Source organism: Phodopus roborovskii, unplaced genomic scaffold, assembly GCF_943737965.1.
Source record: "Phodopus roborovskii unplaced genomic scaffold, PHOROB, whole genome shotgun sequence".
NCBI classification, from domain to species: Eukaryota; Metazoa; Chordata; class Mammalia; order Rodentia; family Cricetidae; genus Phodopus; species Phodopus roborovskii.
In genome coordinates this window covers 440,600-457,853 of record NW_026125906.1, presented here as the reverse complement: position 1 = coordinate 457,853, position 17,254 = coordinate 440,600, and the positions used below count along the sequence as shown (strand labels likewise).

Sequence of the window (17,254 nt, the reverse complement as noted above, 5' to 3'; positions counted from 1 at the left end):
TGAGGTCCTCTAACATTTTGATTAAGTTTTTTTTTAAAGTCATTCTCTTCTGCTTCCTCTGCTTTGGTGTGTTCAGGTCTATTTGGTATAGAGTCCCTAGATTCTTGTGATGTCATACTGGTCTTTCTATTTTTAGGTCTTTTCTTTTTTAAAGAAACCACCATGATTTATACTTTTCAGACACTACTAAGACATATCTTCCCACTAAATAGTCTTTTTGATGCTTGGGCCAAAGTCACTCACCTCTAGGATTAACCCAAAATGCCATGTCCATTGAACACACACCAGGACTGTTGTCTGTCACTGGTATTATACTCCTATTGCCTGAAATGTGTTGTTATTCTTTTTAAGTCCCTTGTTTACAGGAAGGAAAATCTGTTGTGTTCCTTGAATATCAATTAGAAAGATCAAGGACACACCAAATCAATACAAGTCTTTTATTGTCCCAAAGACACGCCAAATCAGGATCTTGTTTCTGGAGCTTATGTCTTACTCATGAGCCTGCTGCACAGTTCCCTTTTCAGACACATAGATACAATCCAAAAACTTCCTGATATCTTTGTTTTTAACTGTTTTCCTTGCTGAATCATAGCCGCTGAATTTGAAACAAATTCAATATCATTTCCTTCCAGGATTAATTCATCCTCCTGGGCTTGAGAGACAGAACAAGCAACACCTATCCTCATCCAAACACAGCAGATGTATTTTTTCCAACCAAAGACCCATTCTCCTGAATAAAGACGTTGATGGGGAAGTGAGCATACACAGACCTCATATTGTAGCAGAAGCCCAAAGATAGTGCCCAGTTCCTTTCTGTTACCCCACCATTTGTCAACCCGGAGCCTCTTCTTCTTCCCAAGGAGACTCAGCTCTATGTTGAAATGATTGAAGTTCCTATGGAGGGTTCCTCTGGGGCCATTCACAATGACTGTGCAGCCTTTCAGAGTGATGTCCACATTTTCTGGAATGTCGACAGTATGATTGCTGAGAATGGTCTTCATTCTTGCAGTAGATGGGGCAACAAGAGAGCTTGGGTGTTTTCTTGTATTGCAGTCTACCTGTCACAGGTGGAGTCTCTCTCTCTCTCTCTCTCTCTCTCTCTTTCTCCATCTCTCCTGCTCACTTGGTGGGTGTAGGTGGGCCAGGAGTTTGATGTCTGTGACTCTGGATGATCTGAGTTCTCTTGGAGGTCTCCATCAGATGGCAGGCGATGGGGCCCAAAGATCAGCTGAGTGCTGGCTCAAGGTGGTCCCGTGTGTATAGGTGGATCCAGTATGCTGAGGGCTGACCCAGGAAGTTCCAAGGAGGTAGAGGGTGTGTTGGACTCACACTCTGGCCCAACACTCACACTGAGTAGTGGGCCCAGCAAGACCAAGGGTTGGTTGCATGAGATTTAACAAGAGTCACTTTGAAAAGATCCTGACACACAGCAACTCATCATGTTTAAGTGTCTTCCCAAGTCATACTGACCTAGTTTCATGTTGAAACTCAAGCCAATGAATCAAAATGGCTGAGAGACCATCAGCTTCTCCCTGCTCTCCCCATGGTCACTGGAGTGCAATTCAGAATCATGTGCATTCCCACACTCTCTGTGTGCAGATCTGCAGCAAGCTAAACCTGCCTCTTCTGTAGTCCCTGTCAGAAAGAAGACCCAGACAATTTTGACCAAAGCAGGGCTCTGGATGTGTCTGGAATAAATATTTCCTTAGAATTTTTCTTGTAGTCTCACTGGGCAGAGTAAATGTAGAAATCTGATTTCCCTGGATAAGCTCTGTGAAAATGGCCCATTTGTCATTATAACCATTGCCCAGTGAGGCAGGTTTAGCTTGCTGCAGATCTGCACACAGAGAGTGTGGGAATGCACATGATTCTGAATTGCACTCCAGTGACCATGGGGAGAGCAGGGAGAAGCTGATGGTCTCTCAGCCATTTTGATTCATTGGCTTGAGTTTCAACATGAAACTAGGTCAGTATGACTTGGGAAGACACTTAAACATGATGAGTTGCTGTGTGTCAGGATCTTTTCAAAGTGACTCTTGTTAAATCTCATGCAACCAACCCTTGGTCTTGCTGGGCCCACTACTCAGTGTGAGTGTTGGGCCAGAGTGTGAGTCCAACACACCCTCTACCTCCTTGGAACTTCCTGGGTCAGCCCTCAGCATACTGGATCCACCTATACACACGGGACCACCTTGAGCCAGCACTCAGCTGATCTTTGGGCCCCATCGTCTGCCATCTGATGGAGACCTCCAAGAGAACTCAGATCATCCAGAGTCACAGACATCAAACTCCTGGCCCACCTACACCCACCAAGTGAGCAGGAGAGATGGAGAAAGAGAGAGAGAGAGAGAGAGAGAGAGAGAGACTCCACCTGTGACAGGTAGACTGCAATACAAGAAAACACCCAAGCTCTCTTGTTGCCCCATCTCTGCAAGAATGAAGACCATTCTCAGCAATCATACTGTCGACATTCCAGAAATGTGGACATCACTCTGAAAGGCTGCACAGTCATTGTGAATGGCCCCAGAGGAACCCTCCATAGGAACTTCAATCATTTCAACATAGAGCTGAGTCTCCTTGGGAAGAAGAAGAGGCTCCGGGTTGACAAATGGTGGGGTAACAGAAAGGAACTGGGCACTATCTTTGGGCTTCTGCTACAATATGAGGTCTGTGTATGCTCACTTCCCCATCAACGTCTTTATTCAGGAGAATGGGTCTTTGGTTGGAAAAATACATCTGCTGTGTTTGGATGAGGATAGGTGTTGCTTGTTCTGTCTCTCAAGCCCAGGAGGATGAATTAATCCTGGAAGGAAATGATATTGAATTTGTTTCAAATTCAGCGGCTATGATTCAGCAAGGAAAACAGTTAAAAACAAAGATATCAGGAAGTTTTTGGATTGTATCTATGTGTCTGAAAAGGGAACTGTGCAGCAGGCTCATGAGTAAGACATAAGCTCCAGAAACAAGATCCTGATTTGGCGTGTCTTTTGGGACAATAAAAGACTTGTATTGATTTGGTGTGTCCTTGATCTTTCTAATTGATATTCAAGGAACACAACAGATTTTCCTTCCTGTAAACAAGGGACTTAAAAAGAATAACAACACATTTCAGGCAATAGGAGTATAATACCAGTGACAGACAACAGTCCTGGTGTGTGTTCAATGGACATGGCATTTTGGGTTAATCCTAGAGGTGAGTGACTTTGGCCCAAGCATCAAAAAGACTATTTAGTGGGAAGATATGTCTTAGTAGTGTCTGAAAAGTATAAATCATGGTGGTTTCTTTAAAAAAGAAAAGACCTAAAAATAGAAAGACCAGTATGACATCACAAGAATCTAGGGACTCTATACCAAATAGACCTGAACACACCAAAGCAGAGGAAGCAGAAGAGAATGACTTTAAAAAAAACTTAATCAAAATGTTAGAGGACCTCAAAGATGATATGAGAAAATCTATTAAAGAAATGGAAAAAAAAAACAATTGAAAGAAATAGAGGAAAAGATCAAGAAAAATGCAAGAAATGAACTAACATCTTAAAGAAAGAGAATACAATAAAAAAAAAAGAATCAAACAGATGAAGAAAAAATCAAACAGTTCAAGACCTGAAAAATGAAGAGGAGACAATAAAGAAAACACAAACTGAAGGAATTCCGGAAATAGAAAAACTGAGTAAACAATCAGGAACTACAAATTCAAGAATAACCAACAGAGTATAAGAGGTCAAAGGGAGAATCTCAGGAGCTGAAGATAAACTAGAGGAAATAGACTCATCAATCAAAGAAGATCTTACATCAAACAAATCCTTAACACAAAACATCCAGGAAATATGGGACACAGTGAAAAGACCAAACCTAAGAATAATAGTCATAGAAGAAGGTGAAGAAGCCGAGCTCAAAGGCGCAGAAAACATATTCAACAAAAAATCATTGAAGAAAACTTTCCTAATTTGAAGGAGGACATGCCTATGAAAGTACAAGAAGCATACCGAACAGCGAATAGACTGGATCAAAGAAAAAAAACCTCGATATATAATAATCAAAACACCTAACATACAGAATAAAGAAAGAATATTAAGACCAGCGAAGGATAAAGGCCAGGTAACATATAAAGGTAGACCTATCAAAATTGCACCTGACTTCTCCATGGAAACTCTCAAGGCCAGAAGGTCCTGGATAGGTGTTCTACAAATACTGAGAGTCCACGGATTCCAGCCCAAGCTACTATACCCAGCAAAACTCTTCAATCACTATAGACAGAGAAAACAAGATATTCAATGACAAAGCAAGATTTTCACAATATATATCCACAAATCCAGCCCTACAGAAAGTTATGGAAGGAAAATTCCAACCCAAGTAAGATAGCTACACTCACAAAGAGATAGGCAATAAATAATCCCACTTCACCAGAACCCCCCCAAAGCAGGGCAAATATACTCACAATACCACTGCCAACAACAAATCTAAAACAAACAAGAATTAAAAATCAATGGTCCTTTCCCTCAATATTATTGGTCTTAACTCTCCTATTAAAAGAAGCAGGATAACAGAAAGGATATAAAGACAGAATCCATCCTTCTGCTGCATACAAGCAACACATCTAAGTTTCAAGGACATACCTAAGGGTAAAGGGTTAGGAAAGATCTTCCAATCAAATGGACTCAAGAAGCAAGCAGGTGTGGCTATCCTAATATCTAACAAGTTAGACTTCAAACCAAAAATCAATCAAAAGAGATGAAGAAGGTCATTTTTTAATTATTACAGGAGAGATCCATCAGTACAAAGTCTCAATTCTGAACATCTATGCCCCAAATACAAAGGCACCCACATTCATAAACAAACGCTACTAAAACTCAAGGCTAACATAAAACCTCACACACTCATAGTGGGAGACTTCAACACCCCATTCTCTCCACTGGATGGGACCACCAGACAGACACTTAAAAGAAACAAAAGGAGTAAGAGAAGTTATGTTCCAATTGGGTTGAACAGACATCTATAGAACATTCCATCCAAACACAAAAGAATATACCTTCTTCTCAGTTCCACATGGAAACTTCTCTAAAATCAACCACAAAATGAGCAACATAATAAATCTCAACATATACAAAAAAATTGGAATAGCCTCCTATATATTATCAGACCACCATGTTTAAAGTTGGAATTCAACAACAACACGAATTGCAGAAACCTTACAAACTCATGGAAACTGACCAATGCACAATTGCACCACTCCTAGGTAAAGGAAGAAAAAAGAAATTAAAGATTTCCTAGAATTCAACGAGAACGAAGACACAACATACCCAAACTTATGGGACACTTGGAAAGCACTAATAAAAGGAAAGTTCATAGCATTATGTGCCCTCATGAAGAAACTGGAGAATAGTCACACTGGAGAATTAACAGTACAACGGAAAGCCCTAGAAGAAAAAGAAGCAAACTCACCCTGGATGAGTAGACTCTGAGAAATAAACAATTTGAGGGCTGAAATCAATAAAGTAGAAAGTAGGGAAACAATACAAAGAATCAATGTAACAAAGAGATGGTTATTCGAGAAAATCAACAAAATAGAAAACCCTTTATCCAAACTAACCAAAAAGTAGAGAGAGAACATGCAATTAAAAAAAAAAACAGAAATGAAATGGACACTGAGGAAATCAAGAGACTCTTCGGGTGATTATTTGAAAACCTGTACTCTACAAAATTCAAAATTCAAGGGAAATGGACAAATTTCTGGATAGTTATCACTTACCAAAATTAAATCAAGAACAGATAAGCCCTTTAAATAGACCCCTAATGAAATACAAGCAGTCATCAAAAGCCTCCCATCCAAAAAAAAAAAAAAAAGCCCAGGGACAGATGGGCAAAATTCTAACAGAAATTCAAAGAACTAATGCCAATACTCTCAAATTATTCCACACAATAGAAGCAGAAGTTTCATTATGGAACTCTTTTTTTCAAGCCACACAAAGACAAAACTAAGATTGATGCAAAAATATTCAATAAAATACTGGCAAATCGAATCCAAGAACACATCAGAGAAATCATCCACCATGACCAAGTAGGCTTCATCCCAGGTATGCAGGGATGGTTCAACATATGAAAATCTATCAATGTTATCCACCATATAAACAAACTGAAAAAGAAAAATAATATGATCATGTCAATATTTGCTATAAAAGCCTTCAACCAAATCCAACACCCCTTAATGATAAAGGTCTGGGAGAAATCAGGGGTAACAGGAACATACCTAAACATAATAAAAGCAATATACAGCCAACCAACAGACAACATCATACCGAATGAAGATAAGCTTAACGCGAATCCTCTAAAATCAGGAACAAAACAAGTCTGTCCACTCTCTCCATATCTTTTCAATATTGTACTTGAAAATCTAGCTAGAGCAATAAGACAACAAATGGAGATCAAGAAGATACTAATTGGAAAGGAAGAAGTCAAACTTTCACTATTTGCAGATGGTATGATAGTTTACATAAGTGACCCGAAAAACTCAACCAGGAACTTCTACAGCTGATAAATACCGTCAGCAAATTAGCAGGATACAAGATTAACTAAAAAAAAAAAAAATCATAGCCCTACTATATACAGACGATAAAGGGGCTGAGGAAGAAATCAGAGAAACATCACCCTTTACAATAGCCACAAACAACATAAAATATGTTGGGGTAACACTAACCAAACAAGTTAAAGACCTATATAGTAAGAACATTGTGTCTTTAAAAAAAGAAATTAAAGAACATACCAGAAAAAGGAAAGATCTCCCATGCTCTTGGATAGGTAGGATAAACATAGTAAAAATGGCAATCTTGGCAAAAAGCAATCTACAGATTCATTGCAATCCCATTAAATCCCAGCCCAATTCATCACTGACCTTGAAAGGATAATACCCAACTTTATATGGAAAAACAAAAGATCCAGGGTAGACAAAACAAACTTAGTACAAAAAAGGGAACTTCAGGAGGCATCCCCATCACTGACTTCAAGCTCTACTATACAACTAAAGGGAGATCAATGGAATCAAATTGAAAATCCTAATATTAACCCACAAACCTACCAATACCTGATTTATGACAAAACAGGTAAAATTATACAAGGGAAGGGGGAAAGATTCTTCAACAAGTGGTGCTGGCACAACTGAATGATGGTGTGTAGAAGACTGCAGATAGACCCATATCTATTGCCATACACAAAACTTAAGTCCAAATGGATCAAAGACCTCAACAAAAATCCAGCCACACTGAACCTCTTAGAGGAGAACGTGGGTGGTATCCTTGAACAAACTGATACAGGAGACTGCTTCCTGAACTTTAATCCAGTAGTACAGATACTGAGATCGACATTTAATAAATGGGACTGACTGCAACAGAGGGGCTTCTATAAGGCAAAGGACACAGTTGACAAGACTAAACAGCAGCCCACAGGCTCAGAAAAGATCGTTACCAAACCCACATCTGATCTCCAGATGGCTGATCTCCAAAATATACAAAGAACTCAAGAAACTAGTGATCAAAACACCAAATAATCCAATTTAAAAGTGTCATACAGAACTGAAGAGAGAATTCTCAATAGAGGAATCCAAAGTGGCTTAAAGACACATTAGAAAGTTCTCAACATTCCTTAGCCTTCAGGGAAATGCAAATCAAGACACTTAGAGATACCATCTTACTCCTGTGAGAATGGCTACAATCAGAAACACCAATGAGAGTTTACGCTGGAGAGGATGTGGAAAAAGGGAACACTCCTTCACTGCTGGTGAGAGTGCTAACTTTTACATCCATTTAGGAGATCAGTATGCCAGTTCCTTGAGAAAATGTGAATCAGTCTACCACATGACCCAGAAATCCCACTCTTAAGCATATACCAAAGTGATGCACATCCATGCCACAAAGATACTGTTCAACTATGTTCATAGCAGCATTATTTGTAATACCCCCCCAAAAAATAGATGCAATCTAGATGCACCTCAAGAGAAGAATGGATAAAGAAGATGAGGGACACTTACACATTGTAATACTACTCATCAAAAAGAAACAATGGAACCTTGAAAATAACAGGCAAATGGACGGAACTTGAAGAAATCATCCTGAGTGAGGTAAGCCATACACAAAAAAAGAGAAACATGATATGTACCCACTCATATATGGATTGTAGACATAGAGCAAAGGATTTCCAGCCTAAAATTCACACATCCAGAGAAGCTACAATTCATGGAGGACCCTAACAGATTCGTACAAGGTACCCACAGAAAAGGGACAAGATCTCCTGAGCTAGTTGGGAACATGGAGGGTGCTGGGAGCATAAAGGGAGTAAGGAGAAAGAGAGGGGGAGGATGGGAGGGGAGAGAAGAATATGAGGGACCATGAAGTTCGAGTCTGGGGAAGAATAGACAACAGCAAGAAAAGACATACCATAATAGAGGTAGCTATTGATGGTATGAAGAGAAAACTGACACAGGAGATATGTCCAGAAACCTCCAAGAAACACCCCAACTAACAATCTGAGCAACAGTGGAAAGGCTACTTATATGCCCTTCCCTGATAATGAGATTGATGACTAACTTATCTGCCATTATAGAGCCCTCATCTAGTAGATAATGGAAACAAAATCAGACACTCACAGATAAACACTAAGCAAGTTGCAGAGGGGAGGAATGATAAACAAAGTGGTCAAGACCAGGCTACAGAAACCCACAGAGTCAGCTGACCTGAACAAGGGGGGAGCTCATGGAACCCACAGTTATAACTGGGAAAGCAGCATTGAACCAACCCAGACCCATGAACATGGGTCTCAGTCATGAGGCCTGGGCAGTGTATGGGACCTCTGACTTTGGAACCAGGATGTGTCCGGAGCACAAAAGGACTTTGGGAGCACATTCCCCATGGAGGGACATTCCCTTAGCCTAGAGGCAGGAGGGAGAGCCTAGTCCCTACTCCAAATGACTTGACAGATTTTTATTAGTTCTTCTTGGAATGCCTCACCCTCCGAGTGGAGTGGGTGGGCAGTGGGATGGGAGGGGGTTTGGGGTCATGGTAGGGGGGAGGGAGAGAAAACTGGGAACAATATGTAAAAGAAAAAGTTATTTAAAAAAAGAATTAAAAAATAAACATATAAGTCAGAAAAATTCCAACTATAACCAGATATGGGGTCAGCCAATAATGTGTACAGACCTTTCTTCATCTAGGCATAAATTTTGCTTTTTATGTTCAGCTGAATTTTCAAAAAATGGTTTAATTGAAATGTCTTTAAGTGAGATAACTGACCACAAAGTGTTTTCTCTGACACTAAAGCAAGATTAAACACTACAGGAGAAGTGACCTCAGACAACTATATGACTACAAAAAGAGCTAGCATTTATCTTTAATCAAATAGCTGATGCAAAAAATATACCTATATGAAGAATGGTCACGACTTTGACCACCAATTACCACAAATTAATTATTGTGGAAAGAGGACATAAGAGTGGGGAGACATAAGGAAAGCGGGCATCAAAATACATTATAGACACAGTGTCAGGGAAGCAATCAGCAAGAGTGCCATGGTGGCACTCAAGTAAACTAGCTACATTGACATAATAATTGTCATTGTAGCAACAGGAATGATGTAACAGTACAGGAGGGGTGTCTGTTCATACCACTGGCTAAAGGGACACAAGAGCAGATACAGTAGAGAAGCCCCACGTATCTGGAGAGGTGCCCTCTGGCAGGGCCTAAAATTTCATAATCTGGAGCACTTTTATCACTTGGTGAACAAAATGGGCCTGCTCAGGTAGAGTTTTAACGTTTACCCTAAATGTCTTCATGTTTTTGGTCCCAAACAGTGGTTCAAATGAGGATTCTGGCTTGGGGAAGGTGAGCTTGGGCTTGAATGTGCTTGGAATTTCTATTTGACATGTTTCCTCCACTGTCTAGCGCCATCTGCCTGCAGAGGATGAGAATCCAGCAGAGCAGCTCTGCCTGGTACATTCCTAGACAAGGCTACAGATTTGGGTGTTGACACAGAGCTGAAAGTTAGACACCAAGATGTCAATTGCTGAATGGTGACAGATTATCCTCTCTCTTTGAAAATTATTTTCAGAAAGAGGCCACGAGATGACAAGAAGGAAGACAAACGCCATGCTCCTCGTTCGAAGAGAAATAAGAAGGCCCATGGCTTCCAGGACCCTCGTGCTATACAGGTATGAATCAGGCCAAACAACTTCTCCATTTGACTCATTGCCACTCTGTGGGATTCATTTCCATCTCAAAGATGGGAAGAAATGCCCTTGCCCTTCCCAGGCTCCCTCATTGACGTCTCCTCCTTTGCTGCAAAGGTTTTTAGACAGAGCAGGATTCTAAGTGTTGTCATGAACATGGTTTTATCACACAACACAACACAGACAGGGCCAACAGAGAGGCTTTCCTGAGCACAGTCAGGAAGAATGGTCTCCCAGGAGTCCCCCCACCTTGCAAAGGGGGAAGAATGGAACGTCCCCATTTAGGGTTAGGGCAGAAATAAACTTGAAGAACAGAGAGGCATGTTACTAGCAGCAATGCTCTTCTTGCTTTCTCCCAGAAGAACCCGAAAGCAAAGTGGGGGGTTGTGGGAAGGGGTTTGGGAAAGCTTAAGTGATGTTGAGCCGAGGAGCTGGCATTTCTATTTCAACTGTCTCAAGTTATCAACCAGTGAGTGGGTAAGGCAGCATGGTTTGAAAGGCAGCATAACTCAGTCAGGAGGGAGCACTGTAAAGGTTTGCTGGACCAGTCTCACCAGGTAATGAGTAAGTATGGCTCACTTTGACCTTCCTCGAGCAAGACATAAAAGGCTTATCAACATGTGCCACTCTTCTAGGCACAAACACAGGTAGGTTTGGGATAAAATGTACCTAGATCTCCCTGAGTCAGCAAGGAGTGTTCTTTACCCTGATGACTGAGTAAAACAAGAAATGGAGAGTGCAAGGAGAGCATGTGGATCTCCAGCACTACTCTGCTATTGATCACATGGGAACTAATGCTCAGGCTCCAAGGAAAGCAGCAGGAAGACAAATGAGAAAAATACATTAAGGGCCTCACTCCTGTTTAGGTTAGATGACCTTGCACCCTTGATTTCCCACCTGTCGGGACTATAGCTCGTTGTGGCACCACTGTTTTAAGCAGGGTAAGTTAAGCTGTCTGCTGGAATGTTTGGTAACCTGCTATATTTCTTTCCGGTGCTAGCAGTTTGTGGTCTGTGCTGTTAGTTTGGCGGTCACCCTGCCAGGACACGGAACCACCTGAGATGAGAATCTCTTTTTACTACTCTTATATTCTTTGAAATGTCACGCATGGATACACTATTTCTTGATCCTCTTCACCTGCAATCTCTCCCTGCAACCCTACCCTGGACTCTGCCAATAAATGTCTGTCTATACTTCCTATGCTCCCTTTGATTGCATCAGTATGCACCTGTTTAACCACTGTGTCCAGAAGTTCTTCGGAAGTGCACAGAGCCTTGGGGTGATCCGCTGATGACCAGGGTCAGTCTCCCCAGAGAGAAGTGACTCTTCCTTCCCCAGCAGCCATCAACAGCCACTAGCTCCTACACTAGAGGTACAGACACGACAGCACCTCCCAGGAGATTAACCTGGCTTTGGCGTGTTCAGGTCATGTGCAGGTAACCACAACTGTCATGTGTCCACATTGCTACAGTCATACCATAACCAGGGGACATACTTCACAGTGTAATCTGACTCTTGTGTTCTTTCTGTCTCCTCATTTAAAATACTGCCTGAGCCTAATGGCAGGGGCAGGTGGATGTAGATGTCCCATCTATGCCTGAGCACTCACAGTTGCTTAGTTCAGCACTTAGAACAGTCATGTGTTTCTACACTGACCACTACTCATTGCAACTACAAGTTCCTCAAACCAGTCTTGAGAGCAGTGCAGACCTATGCATGCAGACATAAGTATATGGAAGGCAGTTTAACAACATGACCATTCACAGAACTAGAGTAAGTCCTCCCCCAGCATGTCCACGGAACTGTGAGCTCACTAATAATAGGTTTTGACTATGTTTGCAGAGCCAGACATACACTCACTCGTGTGGAGCAGGCCTCAGATCCAGTGAGGAGAATACTTGGTTAGCCCCGGGAAGAGAATTGCAATGACTGGAGACGTGGGTTCATCATGACTGGCAGGCCAGTATTATACCATGCAGGGTGCAGCCATGGGCAATATCATATATGACGTTTCTGTCATGACAGCCAGCATCACACCTTCTGGTTACTAGGAACTTAGCCAGCTGGGAGTGTTTCCTGGTGAGTTCAAGACTGATTTCCCTATTACCTGTAACAACAGTGTATAGTGTCTCAGCTACAGGGTCCTTCCAACTTGTTCTGTTGGGCAACCAAGAGCAGTGGCAAATCAACTTTATTATTTGGTTACCTGTGGGGCTGTCAGGGCATAATGAGGAAATGTGTGCAGTGTCGAGATTTTTACTTAATGACCTACTATCGTGGTATGATAAGGAGCAGGATAAACACATAGGCTGAATAGATGTTTATTCAGGGAGAAATAACTTACAACATAGACAGATGAACAGCAGCAGGTTCCCCAGGATGCTCTCCTGTCCCATCCTGCCAGCAAGTTAGTGCTCCCTGGCTTCCTCAGACCTAGTCTCCCAGATCACTTCTGCTCCTGTCTCCATCCCCCAATGGGCATGGTCAGTGCCACAGATTCAGTCAAAGTGGTTTGGGAATAACAATTAGCAGTATCCTTCTTAAAATAGAGGTAGTGAGTCTGGAGAGATGGCTGAGTCCTTAAGAATACCATCTGCTCATCCAGGAGAAGTAAGGTCAAGACCCAGCACCGCATAGCAGCTCACACCTGTCTGTAGTTCAAGTTCCAGTGCCTCTGACACCTTCTTACACATACGTGCAGGCAAAACACTGGTTCACATAGGACAAATGATTCATTACAAAATAGCATTTATGACCTTGTTTCCCATCTGGTGCGTTTTCATAAAGCTTCTTGAAACATCCTTTGATTTTTATGCCTATCCACATCCTCCCGTCTTGTCTCCATTCCCTTTCCCTATTCTCACTTAAACTTTTCTCCTCCAGTATGCCCCTCACATCCTTTCCTAGCACGTGTCTTCCAATACTTCCTCTTACTATATAATTTACATGGGGTCTATGGTCATGGGTTCTCATTAGCTTCTTTCTGCACACTTCACTTTGGTTGACCCTTACGACAGCCCCTCCTTTTCCCATTCCCATCACTCTACAAACTGCTTGAATCCTTCTGACAGCAGGACTCCTGCTCTCTACGTTCATTTACCAGTATTCTGCTATTTCCCGTTCTTTCATGCAAACTTCAATGTGCTGTGTCTAGTTTCTTGATTTCCAGAAGGACTCCAGGATGACCACACAATACAAAATTTGGAGCTAGGACCCAAAGAGGAGTGAAAAGTTGTGGTGTTTGTCCTTTTGGTGGTGTGGTGAACTTACTCAGTATTATTTTTTTTCCAGTTTGATTCATTGACTTTCAAATAGTCTTATTGAGGAATTATTGACACCATTTTGGGGTATGTGTTGGGATCATCTTAATTATTACTGAATATGGAAAGACACAGCTCATTGTAGGTGGTGGCACTCCCTGGGCAAGGCATCCAGAATGTATAAGGGAAAATGAAACCTGGCAATAAAGTAATTGATCAAGCAAGCAAGGATCCCTGATATTCTCTTTTCTCTGTTCCTAGCTGTAGGTGAGATGCTGAAAAGCATCCTGTCATTAAGGGATGAAAACCTGGGTCTGTAAGCCAAAGAAAACCTTTCAACCCTGAGTTGATATGGTCAAGGTGTTTCTCACAGCGACACAAATGAAATCAGGAGGTGTGATTAACATCCCTCAGGATTTCGTTGTATGAGCTGTAAGACAGAACTTGTTGAGGGAGACATTAGAAGGCTCTGAGTCTCTTATTGAGGTTAAAATGTGTCATTAGTTGTGTTGTCAAATCCTAAGCCAAAGGGGTGCCTTGTGTATTGACCTTCTTCAAAGATACAGTCATTGAATGTGTGTATGGGGCAAGGGAGCTTTGCCAAATATGGCCCAATAGTTGTAGACAATTTGAGATCCCTTGTGCATGGAGCATGGCAAAGTATGGCAAGCACTCGCATATGCAAGTTCAAACTATATTCTGAGTTGACGATTGAAGATGAACAAGTCCACATATGTCCTACATGTGGGGCTTTCCTAGTCATTTTTGTTTGATTTGTTTGTTCACATTACATTCACTTGTTTCACACAAATGAGGTAATTTGCTTTGTATCATACTTTGAATTTTGCATTTGCAAAACCACTGTAATCTCTAGGCCTGTTCCAGTTTTACCTCCTGGTCTTCTGGAAGACTGAATTAACCCCAGCATCCTGACCTGAAGACAGAATTTCACACATGAATGCCATTCATTCCCTTGCTCTTTTGCAAAGTGGCAGTAATTCAACAGCCTGCTGCTCAGGTCCCTTCTGACTCAAGCGACTGAGCACTGTTTTGTTGGGTTCAGCGAAGGTGGGGCTGCCAGTGTAAATGTGGCAGTTCATAGTCTGAAGACTTCACTGGGATTGGTTGGGCTGGTCCGTGTCAGTTAGTAAACAACATTTAATTCTGATTATGCAGTATTAAGGGTGAATTTTATTGCAACGTTTGGGTTGAAGGAGTGAATGTGTCTGAGGTATAGAGGAATGGAATGGGACAGAAAGCCAGAATGAAGGTAAAGAAATTTTGACTTCATTTCTCACCATAGGAAGCATTCATTATCCAGTTCTATATCTTGAATAAATATGAGTTTCCATTCAGTTTCAGAGATAATATTCCATGTTACTTTGTTACGAGTTGGTTTCCTTGCCATCCTGGTACCACAGCCCCGCCAGCCCCAATTAGCACAGACAGACTATGTATTAGACACAATGCTGTTAGAAGTTACTAGTATTACTTATTGGCTAGCTCTGTCTTAAATATTAATCCATTTCTATCAACTAAGTATTTTCACGTTCTTGTCTTACCAGAGAGAGGATCCAGAGTTCTACCCTGTCGGTCCTACATGTTGAATGTCCTACTCTCCCTGAAGGCTTCTTGTCTCCTAGTCCTGCCTATCTTGCTTTCCTGTTGGCCAACAGTGCTTTATTCATTAACCAATAAGAGAAACATATTTACAGAATGGAATCTAATGCTTCTGTGTCCATTTCCCCAGCATTTGTGTCATTATCCAATTGAGGCTGTTTCCAGCTACTGGGAACCTAGACACCCGCCATATTTCCAGATGCCCGTCTTCCTTCTCATCTTTGATTCTAAGCTGCTGCCTTCATTCCCACGACACTCTTTTTGACAGCTTTTTCCTACAGCTTCTCTCTGCACCTTACTTTCTACAGCTGCCCCTTCCTTTGGCATAGCATACACTGGAGGACTCAATCTGGGAAGCCTGCTAAACTCAAACACGGGAATGTTGAAATTGCAGGTGTTGTCAGCAGTGGTTGGGGTGTTCTTGTGTGTGTGTGTGTATGTGCAGTGCTCCTGTGACTCTTTCCTCAATCACTCTCTAAGTATCACTAGATGTTCCTTTGTGTTTCTGCCAACATCATCAAGACCTGGGCGCCTGTTTCTGGATTGTTTGTAAAACTGTGTAGGTGGCCTCTGTGCTGATTTTCCTCCTTTTCCTTCCATCCATTAGAGTATCTGTCTGGTTGTCACTGTAGAATTCTCAGCATTACACCCAAAGCCTCCAAGTGTCTTGCCAGGTCTGCTCTTGCATGTTCCATGAATGGAAAACTTTCCTAGGGCCACAAATGGTCAACTTATCAGCAACTTCTGGCCCTCCAAATCCTTGTCACTCTTCCTGAGCTCCTTTCTCCCCAAAAGTCACACTCTGCCATCCTAGACTGCCTGGTGCAGTGACTTTAATATTATTTTATAATATAAGATAATAATTCAATTACATCATGCTGATAGTTGGGGTACATAGACTGTGTCTGCCACTTTGTAGGGCACTGAGCCCTCTTTCCATGGTCTCTTTTCCAGAACTACAGGTCATTAACTTTATTTCGATATAATGAGGAACAAAGTCTCATAATCTATTTGCATTGGCATGATTCAGTTCCTTAGAAATGAAATCTTGGTCTTCTCTACATCACTTGTAGATGATACAGAAAGTGAAGATATCCAGTCTCAAGCTATCCAGTCTCAAGTATGTGGTGGTTTGAATAAGAATACCCCCAATAAGCTCATATATTGAAATGCTTGATCCTCAGTAGCTACAATAGTTTTGGAATGATTAGGAGGTGTGGCTTTGTTGGAGGGTGTATGGGCAATGGATTTTCAAATACCAATGTCATGCCATTCCCAATTACTGTGCTCTCTCTCTCTCTCTCTTTTTATCTCTCTCACTTTCTCACTTTCTGTGTGTGTGTCTGTCTGTCTGTCTGTCTGTCAGTGTGTCTGTGTGTCTGTGTATGTGAGTGCTGCCTCTTAGTTGCTTATTAAGTTATAAGATCTCAGCACTGGCTGAAGCATCATTCCTACCTACCTTCTTCCATGCACCATACAATATTTGGTTATAGGCTCTAACTGCCCTCTGAAACTGATGTTTCCAATAGGACTTTTACAAGCTGCCTTGGTCATGGTGTCTTTCCAACAATAGAAAGTAACTAGAACACTAGAATATCAGGAGCATTTCCCAAACGGATTTAGTGTTAACATTTATTAAGTACACCTCAAATCTATCAAAAGCCTCGAAAAACACAGATATCTCATAGAAATCAGGGACATCATTGTGTATCTGCAAATACACGACTATGTCATCCTTGTTATGAAAAACGGACCTGAAAACTATTACTAATTAATAGTTGTAGTATCATTTAGAATAGGTGGCTTTACTTCAGCCTTGCTTTTTTTCTTCTTTCTTTCCCATTTTCTGCATGCCTGTCTGGTTGCCTGTCAGGCTATCCGTCTTGCTGTTTAGGCAGATTCTCAACACATAACAGGGCTGGCCTTGAACTCAGTATGTAATCCAACAGGGCCTGCAGATCCTTCTACCTTAACCTCCCAATTGCTCCCAAGTTTCTGATAGTATGCCCAGCCATTCACTTTCCTTGTAATAATTGGTTAGTTATTTCTGCTTGTTACTATTTAAGATGTAGAAAGTGTAAAACCCTTCATTTAATATTATTGTAATGATGTCACTACACAACTGAGGTAAAGGTTTTATAAGTCAACTAGAATTTAGAGTCTG

General features: G+C 41.5%; 2 pseudogenes; one reads left to right on the top strand and one right to left on the bottom strand.

The window, feature by feature from the left end:
• Window positions 1-489: 489 nt before the first annotated feature.
• Window positions 490-1,001, bottom strand: LOC127217954 (60S ribosomal protein L9-like; annotated as a pseudogene).
• Window positions 1,002-2,436: 1,435 nt separating this feature from the next.
• Window positions 2,437-2,946, top strand: LOC127217953 (60S ribosomal protein L9-like; annotated as a pseudogene).
• Window positions 2,947-17,254: the final 14,308 nt, after the last annotated feature.